The 11,114-nt window shown below is 43.7% G+C and overlaps 1 non-coding gene across 1 annotated transcript; it reads left to right on the top strand.

Annotated features, from left to right (window-relative positions):
• The first annotated feature begins 10,727 nt into the window (after nt 1-10,727).
• Nucleotides 10,728-10,834, top strand: LOC113707502 (small nucleolar RNA R71). The gene has a single exon (XR_003452231.1). It is a non-coding gene; the product is annotated as a small nucleolar RNA R71 (small nucleolar RNA).
• Nucleotides 10,835-11,114: the final 280 nt, after the last annotated feature.

Below are 11,114 nucleotides of genomic sequence, written 5' to 3'. Positions count from 1 at the left end.
TGAAACGAAACAAATGGTGGGCCCATGTGTTTTTAAAAAAGTTGTACGTCTTCTGTCTATCAAACATCGCTGTGGAATTATGATGTTTGCTGGCTAAACAACCTCAGGCCCACGGAGGCCGAATAATGGCTAGGCATCATAAATGACAGGCATGCAAGTGACTAATTTTGCATGGGAATTCTACTGAAGAACGGAATGTATGGAAAGGACTGGTCCCAATAATTGACGAAGGACTGGTGCACAATAATTTAGGATGGATTGGTCCCAAAATTCTGAGGAAGATTGTGTTTGTTTGGATATCATTTTATTTGTAAAAACTTATATAATTGCATCGTAAACATATTTCTCAAGTGTTTTTTTATTTTTCTGTCTTTCTTTGTATTTCATATACATCATATTACAGAAAGTGTTACAGTGTTTTTTCAAAATATTTATTCCAAATATTCATCTATACAAACACATTCAATAATTTTGGATGGACCCGGAAGCACAATAATTTAGGATGGACTAATGCTACAATTCTATGGAAGCACAATAAGCAGAATATTTGCACCTAGTAGCTTGATATACTCTCACTCTTTACGCTTCTCAGTCTATATAAGAACCATGGTGGTGGCTATCAAACTACCAAAGATAAAATTTATAATGATACCTACTCCCAAAACTGAATGAGTATAGTAGTGAGTAGGGTCGTTTCCACAGGGAACTGGTAGATTTATCACACAGAGATAATTGGGGGATTTTTAAAGGAGAGAGAGATAAACGAAACAAATTAAAGACGAACAATCACAATGAATGCAATAACTCAAGGATGAAATAAACAATTAATTGACACAACCTAGTCAAGGAGATAATCTCGGCACCGGTTCACACAATTGATCATAGATACCAGGGATAATTCACACGTTCACAAATAAATTGGTTCTAGCAATTTAGCAACCGTCAAACTCCCAATCTCTCCTTAATTATATGGTAGTCCAGAGACGCTCGTAAACTACCCCCTTGTAAAATAGATAACCCCAGAGACGCTCGAAGGATTTAATCTAATTACAGCTTTAGGAATTAGAGAGACCCAATTCTAGTTAACAAACACACATGCGGGTTCATTTAAACTAGATTAATTATTCCTACGAACCAAATTAGACTGCTTGCGAGGCAATGAAATTGGTACCGTTTGCCACTAATTTAAGACATTCAAGTGATACGCACCCCTGTCCTAATTGGCAATATATTATTTAGACAATTGAACAACTGGCCATATTGATCCAATAAATCCAAACACTAATAGGCTGTTCAAATAAAAAATAATTAAATACTCACAAACGCAGAATTTAAAATAAACAAAACGATCTCACAATTATTCGTACTCCGGGCCTTGATTACTCCTCAACTAGATAAACGATCTAGCCTTGCCACATAGTCATGACAACAAAGCAATTCAAAGTTTTCATGGAATTCCGTTGATTAAAGACGGAGTAAGAGATTTGGCCGCCAACGTGCAGTTCAAAAGAAAGAAAAATAAAACCAAGAGAAAAAGTCCAAGACCAAGATGATATCCCTAGTCTATTGCTGTCTTCTTTACATTGTTTGCGCCGCCGCCTCTTTTGCTTGACTAATTGGAACTTTTCTTTCCAAAGGAAAGCTTCCTTATTTCCCTTTTTGAGTTGTCTCCAAAAGTCCTCTTTGGAAAAGCTTCCTAATTCCACGTAACTACAATTGCAGCAGCCTCCAGGGAGTAGGGTCGCGTACTCCGTCTTTTTCACGCAGCTCTACCTTGTCTGGTGTGGGCACGCCAGAGAATGCCTAGTTTTCTGGAAATTCACTTCTTTTTGTCACTTTTAACACCACTCACCTGCAAATAACACAAATACCAAATTTGGGCAGAAATACAGTGTCTTGCACAATAAGTGACCAAAATTAAGACCAAATACCAACGAATAAACATTCAATTATCGCCCAATCAAATCCCCCCCACACCAAGACAATGCTTGTCCTCAAGCATCTTAAAGCTCAGAGATACAATCACAGTTACGCATGTGTAGCAATCCACCATGTGAGCACAAATATCCTATCCACTCTAACAATGTGATCAAATTCAGAATTTGCAAGACTCAACCCTCTCTTATTGAATGGAGTACGGTTACTCACCACACCGATATGAACACAAAAGGTTACTCTCACCACACCATAAAATGATGTTACCATATGCTTGCTAATATGTCACATCGCTACCACTTAAACCAAATTTAATGCAAAAATCAAAGGGTTTTGATGCGGGTTGTAATGGGGTTTAGGCACGGGTAGGATCAAAATAGGTAATTTAGGTTCATTATGTCCAAGAGAATGCCGCTGACCCACTGCATGACTTTCAATTTTCTTCTTCACTCCACTGATCTTTCCAAAGCATATCCATAAATTTCCCAACAATAGCAAGTGCAAGCGCAATCAAGGACTTCACCCAATTATCTCAACAAAACACATATGGGCAAAAGCACCTTTTTTTTTTCTTTGTTTTTTTTCTTTTGTTTCTCTCTTCTTTTTTCCTTTTTAGCTTTCTCTCTCTCTCTCTTTTTTTTTTTGGTTGGAAGGCGTGGGCACGCCTTAGAACCCATATTTTTCTTCCCCCCTTTTTTTTCTTCAAAATACGCACAGCTACATATAACACACTTGCTTACTTTACTTGTCTCCTTTCAACCCAATTGAACTCATCATGCATTGAAATCAAGGCATTCCTTTGACACAGGGTGGAAAACAAAAAAAAAGGTTTGAACACAAGAGGTTTAGGGGTGACAAAATGGGTTTGTAAACAAAGAAAAAGTCTAGGCTCAACAATGGTCAACTAGGGGAGATCGGAATAGGGTTGGTCTTTAGAAAGCTAAAAAAAGGTGGCAAACCTAAGTGCCCTTATCCTTTTAATGCATCAAACTCAGAGATATGATCTTGACATGCACAACAAAGCAAGTTCTAGAACAATCAAATTAAGTGTGATATCACTCAAAGAAAGAAAATCGAGCACTTATCAATACAGAGTTCAATAGCTCAATAGCTCACAACAGGGTATCAATCAGCCAAATCTTGCAAATTTCCTCATTTAATTCCATTATCCAGAAAATAAGACATTTGTCCACATAATAACACTGCTCATGCTTGTAGAGTAATTGCAATCATCATCATAGCATAAAGTTCTAGACATTATCAACTGAATCCACACCTATGCTTTTTGTTCCCTTTTCTGAGTTTTTTTTTTAAACATAAAGAGTTAAAACTATTAAAGAGTTAAAACTATCTATCAAACCTAAAAAGCTAAAGCTAAAACTAGTCCCCCCACACCAGAACTCTACATTGTCCTTAATGGAGCAAGGAAAAAAAGAAAAGATAACAAGAAAGCGACTAGAGCTTCCCTGAGGGCCACGAAGGCATGAGAGCACTATGGAGGAGGAGGGTGAGGAGGCTGAAAGCCAATGTGGGTGTAGAAGGCGGCCTGATTCTCAGCCTGGATACTGGCGAAAACCTGCAGAGCTGCGAGACGGCCATCTAGGTGCGCTACCTGGGCACCCAAATCAGTGACCGAGTCCTGTAGGTGATGGAACTGGACGTCCCAAGACGACGGAGCAGCGGAGGAGGAAGGACCCGCCTGAGCTTCCTCTGGCGCTGTGGCTGGAACTCGTAGATGGGGAATACCCTCCCCAAGAGATGTGAACTGATAAGCATCCCCCACTTTGCGAATGAGCCCCATCCTCTCAAGGCTGCGCAGGTCCAAAGGCTCAAGCTCGCGAGCCAAAGTAAACTTGTGCTCCTTATTGAGATCGAGGACTCCCAAGCGGACGGCCAAAAAAGTAATGAGGGAGCCCATAATCAAGGGCTTATGGCGCTTACTAAGGACAGACTGTAACTGAGAGGCCATCCAACAACCAAAATTCACCTGAACCTGATTACACATGCACTAGAAGAAATAGAACTCAGCCTTGGCAAGAATGCCGGAAGAATCCTTCTGACCCGAGAAGTTATAGACTAGAAACCGGTGAATGACCTTCAGCATCGGATCCTTAAGATACGAGGCCTTTGACTGACTCGGATCGTAAAGCTACCTGTCAGTAGACCACTCCCGCCAGATTTCAACGTAGTTAGTGGCAAAAGGTTGGGTGTAGTCGCACGTGCTATTGATATAAGCGCTGGAGGCGATAGTGTCCTCACTCACAAAGCCGAACAACAAATTAAACTCGTTGATAGAATGGGACTGCGGGGTGCCCCTCAGACGATACGTAATGACCCCCGGGGAATCCAAGGCGAGATCAGCGGACCTCTTGAACTCGAAGGTGGCGTAGAACTCGAAGCGGAGCTCTTCATACGCTGGACAGTCAATAACTAGGAACTTACCCCACCCTATGGCAGTAAACAACTGCTCCACCTCCTGAGCAATATTTAACTGGTCGAGAGTTGGGGGGTGGAAACATTTGCACGGAGCGAAGGGTTGGGGCACCAAGGAGTTCAAGCGCTGCTGTTGCTCCGGAGTAAGGTCCTTCAGAGGTTCCCCCCACACTCCAGGAGACAAAGTACTCCTGGACAGTCCCAAACGAGACCTAGTAGAGGATTGGACCGGGGCCCGCCTCTTACGAGGGTTGGAGCTCGATGCTCCAGAAGTAGCAGCTTGCTTTGGAGGCATGGGGGTAAATTGGACAATTCCAAAGGCAGAGAGTGACAAAGAAATGCCAAATGAAGACAGGGGACCACAAATACACTACCCATAGTCAACAGTCAACAAATAAAGCACGAATAGACAACAGAGCGCCCACTAGCGTGCTTGTGACAATGAGAAGGAAATAAAGGCAGCTAAGAAATCCCAAAATAGCAGTCAACAGGCAACTATCCCAGACCAAAAGATGAGTCACAACCCCACAAGTATCAAATAATTAGCCCCACCAGTAATTATCGAGCAGTAAATACCCCAAATCGAAACCATCAGGAGCTAAAAGAGGAAAGCAGGAGTACCACTGAGTCACACCGTGAGGAACGGCCACGGCGAGGGGAGACTGTGCGGCAACGCGCGAGCGGTGTGTGACTGGCCTGGGAGATGGGACACGGCCCTGCGGTTGTCGCGCAGCAGTGGGCGTAGATCTGGAGTGGCGGCCACGATGGCAAGGCGTGGCGTGCGTGTACGGCGTCGGCGGGTGGGGAAGTGGCGCGCGGGAGAAGAGCGGGCAACCGTGGAGTAGTGAGCAGCGGCGGTGGTGGTGGCGACGCGTGGGCCGTGTCAGCGACGGCGTGAGGAGGCAGAGGAGCGGCGGCGTTGGTGCGGGCCGCGAGCGGTGACCGCGTCAAGAACGGCGGCGCGCCAAGTGAAATCTTGAGAGAGAGAGAGAGAGGGGGCCGTAGCAGTAGAGGCCGTGGGTGGTGCGATCTGGACAGGCGACGCAGGGCGGCGGTTGCGGAGACTGGGTCAAGGACTAGCGTAGACTAAGGAAGACCAAAAAGGAAAAGACAAAGAAAAGAATGAGTAAAGTGAGAAAAATAAAGGTGAAGTAGGGTCCAAGTTGGCAATCGTGGATCATGGTTTGGATGGCGTGGGCACGCCTTGGAGTGGGGAGTCGTCTGACCAATGTCTTGAAGCATGGCCAATCGCGAAATGCTGTGCGGCGTGGGCACGCCTTGGGAGCGAGAGTCACCCAGTCACTATTTGCTCGGACCTGGTCCACTAACGCGCATCTGCAGAGCGTCGGTACGCCTTGAGAGAGTAAGTCATCTGTTCACCAACTGATACAAATGTCAATGGCGCGGGCACGTCACGTAACATAAGATTGTCAGCCCCAAAATATGTGCCCCTAATCTACTGCAAAATTGCACCGAGCACACCCAAAACCTACAAAATAGGTCGTGCATCAATAAGAATTCTAAATATTGGATTTAAAACACACAAATAAGGAATGAGATCTCAAGAAACGATAAAAAAAATGAAACTCTTGGGTTGCCTCCCAAGCAGCGCCTCTATTTAACGTCTGTGGTCAGACGATGGGGAGATCAACACTTAATTAGAACTGGGGTCGAGCAGATGGACTTCTTCCACAGTACCAATTTCCGAACTATCCAAAAATGGCTTGAGCCGATGGCCATTCACCTTAAAACTCTTGTCAGTCTCTAGGCTTCTAAAATTTCAACCGCTCCATTGGGGAACACGTTGACAACAACATATGGTCCCATCCATCGGGACCGCTACTTACCTGGCATAAACTTCAGCCTGGAATTAAATAGGAGTACCTTCTGCCGTATAGAGAATTGCTTAGTGCACACTAGTCGATCATGGAATGACTTGGTCCGTTCTTGTATATTTGGGCATTGTCATAAGCCTCCAGGCGAATCTCTTCCAACTCTTGAAGTTGAAGTTTTCTCTCCTTGATTTCTCCATCCGCGTTCAGATTGCACTGCTTAACTGCCCAAAACGCGCGATGCTCGATCGCCACAAATAGATGACACAACTTACCAAAAACTAGCCTATACGGAGACATTTCGATGGGTGTTTTATATGCCGTATGATACACCCAGAATACGTCATCCAATCGGATACTCCAATCCTTGCGATTTGGGTTGACCATCTTCTCCAAAATACCCTTAATCTCCCGATTCGATATCTCAACTTGTCCATTGGTTTGCGGGTGGTAAGTCGTACTGACTCGATGATGAACTCCATACTTACGCATTAGGGCCTTAATGGTGCGATTACAGAAGTGAGTACCTTGATCACTGATGATTGCCCTGGGTACTCCGAACCTACTAAAAATATGGGACTTAAGAAATCCTGCAATAACTCTAGAATCATTAGTTCGGGTAGCCTTTGCTTCGACCCATTTGGACACATAGTCAACAGCTAGCAAGATATAAAGAAACCCGAAAGAACTAGGAAAAGGTCCTATGAAGTCCATGCCCCAAACATAAAAAATTTCACAAAGCAGCATGGAAACTTGGGGCATTTCATCCCGATGAGATAAACTCCCAGACTTTTGACATTTTTCACAGCTTTTACAGAACACATAAGCATCACGAAACAATGTCTGCCAATAGAATCCACAGTCAAGAATTTTCCTTGCTGTTCTCTTAGGACCAAAATGGCTACCACAGGCATAACTGTGGCAGTGAGCAAATATAGAGGGAATTTTTCCCTATGGAACACATAGCCGAATAATTTGGTCAAACCCTATTTTTCATAGATAGGGCTTATCCCAAATGTAATATCGGGAGTCCTGGACAAATTTATCCCTTTTACTCTTATTTATACCACTTGGGAATTTATGACTTACCAGAAAATTAACAATATCAGCATACCAAGGTTCCTCCCCTCTAAGTTGAAACAAGTGCTCATCCGGGAATACCTCAGATATGGGCGCCCCTTCTTCCTCTCTAATCAACTAGCTCAGGTGATCTGCCACTGAATTGTCCACCCCTTTGCGATCTTTGATCTCCTAGTCAAATTTTTGCAATAGAAGTACCCAACGAATAAGCCTAGGTTTGGACTCCTTCTTTGCCAAAAGGTATTTCAAAGCTGCATGGTTAGAGAAAATCGTTACCTTAAATCCCAACAAATATGATCTAAATTTCTCAAAAGCAAAAACAATGGCTAAAAGCTCTTTCTCAGTAGTGGTGTAGTTATATTGTGTTGAAAACAGCGTTTTTGAAGCATAGTAGACGACATGACTGCACTTCCCACTTCTTTGACCGAGTACAGCTCCCATCACGTATTGACTTGCGTCACACATAAGCTCGAAGGGTAGGTTCCAGTTTGGGGGTTGAATGATTGGTGCTGTGGTCAACCTACCTTTTAGTGCATCGAAAGACAGTCGACAGGCTTCTCCAAAATCGAATGCTACTTCTTCTTGAAGCAATTGAGACAATGGTTGTGCGATTCGTGAGAAGTCCTTTATGAAGCATCTGTAGAACCCTGCATGACCAAGAAAACTACGAACCTCTTTGACATTAGTAGGGTAAGGCAAGCTAGTAATCAAATCAATTTTCGCCTTGTCGACCTCAATACCCCTAGATGAAACAACATGGCCCAAAACAATACCTTCTTTGACCATAAAATGACACTTTTCGTAATTAAGGACCAAATTCGTTTCAATGCACTGCTGTAAAACTTTTATCAGATAATGCAAGCATTGATCAAAAGAATCACCATGAACTGTGAAATCATCAATGAATATTTCGATGCAGTTCTCAATCATATTAGAAAAAATACTCATCATGCATCTTTGAAAGGTCCCCGGAGTATTACATAACCCAAAAGGCATACGACGGTAGGCAAAAGTGCCAAAAGGGCAAGTGAAAGTTGTTTTGTGTTGATCCTCTTGGGCAACCGTGATTTGATAGTACCTAGAGTAGCCATCTAGAAAACAAAAGAAACACTTACCTGCCAACTGTTCAAGCATCTCATCTATGAATGGTAATGAGAAGTGATCTTTCCTTGTTGCCGCATTCAACTTCCTAAAATCGATGCACATCCTCCATCTATTTTGGAGTCTCATCGGCATCAACTTGTTCTTCTCATTCTTCACAAGGGTGATGCCGGTCTTCTTAGGTACGACATGCACTGGACTTACCCACTCACTATCAGAGATAGGAAAAATTATTCCTAACTCCAATAGCTTGAAAATCTCCTTCATAACCACTTCTTTCATTACTGGGTTGAGTTTTCTCTACCTTTCTCTTACCGGTTTCGCCTCTGACTCAAGGAGGATATAGTGCATGCAAACAGAGGGTTTATGCCCTTGATATCTGCCAACGTCCATCCTATTGCTGGTTTATGCTCCCGCAAACCTCGCAGGAGTTTTTCTTCTTGCACCTCGATCAAATCATTTGCAATGATGACTGGCAGAGTGCTGTGATCTCCAAGATAGGCGTATTTCAAGTGTTTTGGCAATTCTTTCAACTCCAACTCGGGTGCCTATTCCATAGAAGGTAAAATTCTTCCATTAGAAATAGGTAATGGTAGGAATGAGTCTACTGACCTGTCGGGAAGTGCAGGAAGCGAGTGTAGTGCCATAATGGGTTCTAGAGTGTCCTCCTTATCCTCACTTTCCATGCCTGCACTCGTCTTGCTATGTTGTAGCACGAACTCCAGCTTGTCTTCCATGAGATTCTGCTCAAGATGATCTTGGACAATGGAATTAGTAATACTAACAAAATTAATAGATTCGGTATCATCAGGGTATTTCATTGTATCAAAAATGTTAAACGTGATTGTTTCCCCGTCAAACTCCACAGACAGGGTACCTGCATGCACATCTATCTTGGTCTTGGCTGTACTCATGAAGGGTCTACCTAGAAGGAGTACAGCTGAGTTAACTGAGTTATCATCATTCATGTCAACAATGTAAAAATCAGCAGGGAAGATGAACTCATTCACTTTTACTAAGATATCTTCAACTACACCCTCGGGATAATCATTGGACCTGTCTGCTAGTTGAATCACCGCACTTGTTTCTTTCAGGGGTCCCAAGTTTAAGGCCCGAAATATAGACAGAGGCATAACATTGATAGACGCTCCCAGGTCAAACATACCTTTTTCTATTCTCTTTTGACCTATAATGCATGGTATGGTGAACATACCTAGATCCTTGCATTTCTGTGACAACTTCCTTTGAAGGACTGCCAACACATTCTCACCTACCCTTACTTTGTCTTGGAAGTTCAACTTGTTCCAGTTGGTGCACAACCCCTTCAGAAACTTTGCATACTTCGGCAACTGCCTAATCAACTCCAGTAAGGGGATTTTGATCTCTACCTTCCTGAACGTGTCCAAAATCTCCTTCTCTGACTCCTCTTTCTTTGCTTTGGTGAACCTGCCAGGAAAATGAGGGTTTATGTCAGAGGTCTTAGGAATGCGCGGTGGGGTGCTCACCTCTTCTTGTTCAGGTTCCTCGGCCACTTGTTCCTTCCTATTTCTTGTTGCTTCCGATTTGGTAGGGTGAATCACTTTTCCACTTCGCAGGAGCATTGCACTCGCATTCTCATTTGGGTTTGGGATTACCTGAGATGGCAGTTTTCCTTTACCATTCTCGAAATTACTCATTGAGGACGCTAGTTGGGACATCTGCGCCTCCAAGGATCTCATGCCGGCGCGTGTCTCTTGTTCAAACCTCTGTTGGTCCTGCCGCATTTGACAAGTGCTTTCAACTAATGACTTAACCATATCTTCTAGGGACATACCAGCCTGAGATGGAGACGGCTGTTGTATTGGCGATTTTTGCGAGAATGGTTGTTGGAAACCCGAGGATTTTTGAGCATAGCTGAAGTTGGGGTGGTTCCGCTACCCTGGATTGTATGTAGGTGCGTAAGGGTCATTTCTTCTTGGGTGGGCTCCAAACATACCTCCCATGGCATTGGCCTGCTCGTATGGATCTTCCTGAAGAGTTGGGCACATGTCGGTTGCATGTTCGGAGGCCGCACATATTCCACATATTTTCACGGTTTGAGCCTTACCCATTGCCATCTGTCGAAGCAAAGTTGTTAGCTCCGTTAACTGATGTGCCAAGTCAGCATGATTGACCTCATTGACTCTCCTAGTCATGCCCTCGGACCGGGTCCTAAACTGCTGAGAGTTCTCAACCATGTTTGAAATCAACAATTTGGCTTCGTCTGGGGTTTTATTAACCAAAGCTCCTCCACTGGCTGCATCCACCATACTCCTATCCATGGGTTGGAATCCCTCGTAGAAATATTGGATTAACAGTTGGTCAGGAATTTGATGATGTGGGCAACTGGCACACTGTTGTTTGAACCGCTCTCAGTATTCATAGAGAGTCTCTCCATTTGCTTGCCTAACTCCACATATCTCCTTCCTGATGTTGGCAGCCCTGGAGGCTGGGAGGAATTTTTCAAGGAATTGTCGTTTTAATACTTCCCACGTAGTGATGGACCCCGATGGCAAGTAAAACAACAAGTCCTTGGCCTTATCTGCTAAGGAAAACGGGAAGGCACGCAACTTGATTTGTTCCTTAGTGACTCCCTGAGGTCTCATGGTTGAACACACTACATGAAATTCCTTCAAAGTGCTTGTGTGGGTCCTCACCTGCAACACTACGAAAAGTAGGTAATAAGTGAATCAAACCAGACTTTAATTCAAAACC

This window comes from Coffea arabica, chromosome 8c (assembly GCF_036785885.1).
Source record: "Coffea arabica cultivar ET-39 chromosome 8c, Coffea Arabica ET-39 HiFi, whole genome shotgun sequence".
Taxonomy (NCBI): Eukaryota; Viridiplantae; Streptophyta; class Magnoliopsida; order Gentianales; family Rubiaceae; genus Coffea; species Coffea arabica.
The sequence above is the reverse complement of the archived record's forward strand: the minus strand, read 5'-3'. Positions and strand labels throughout refer to the sequence as shown.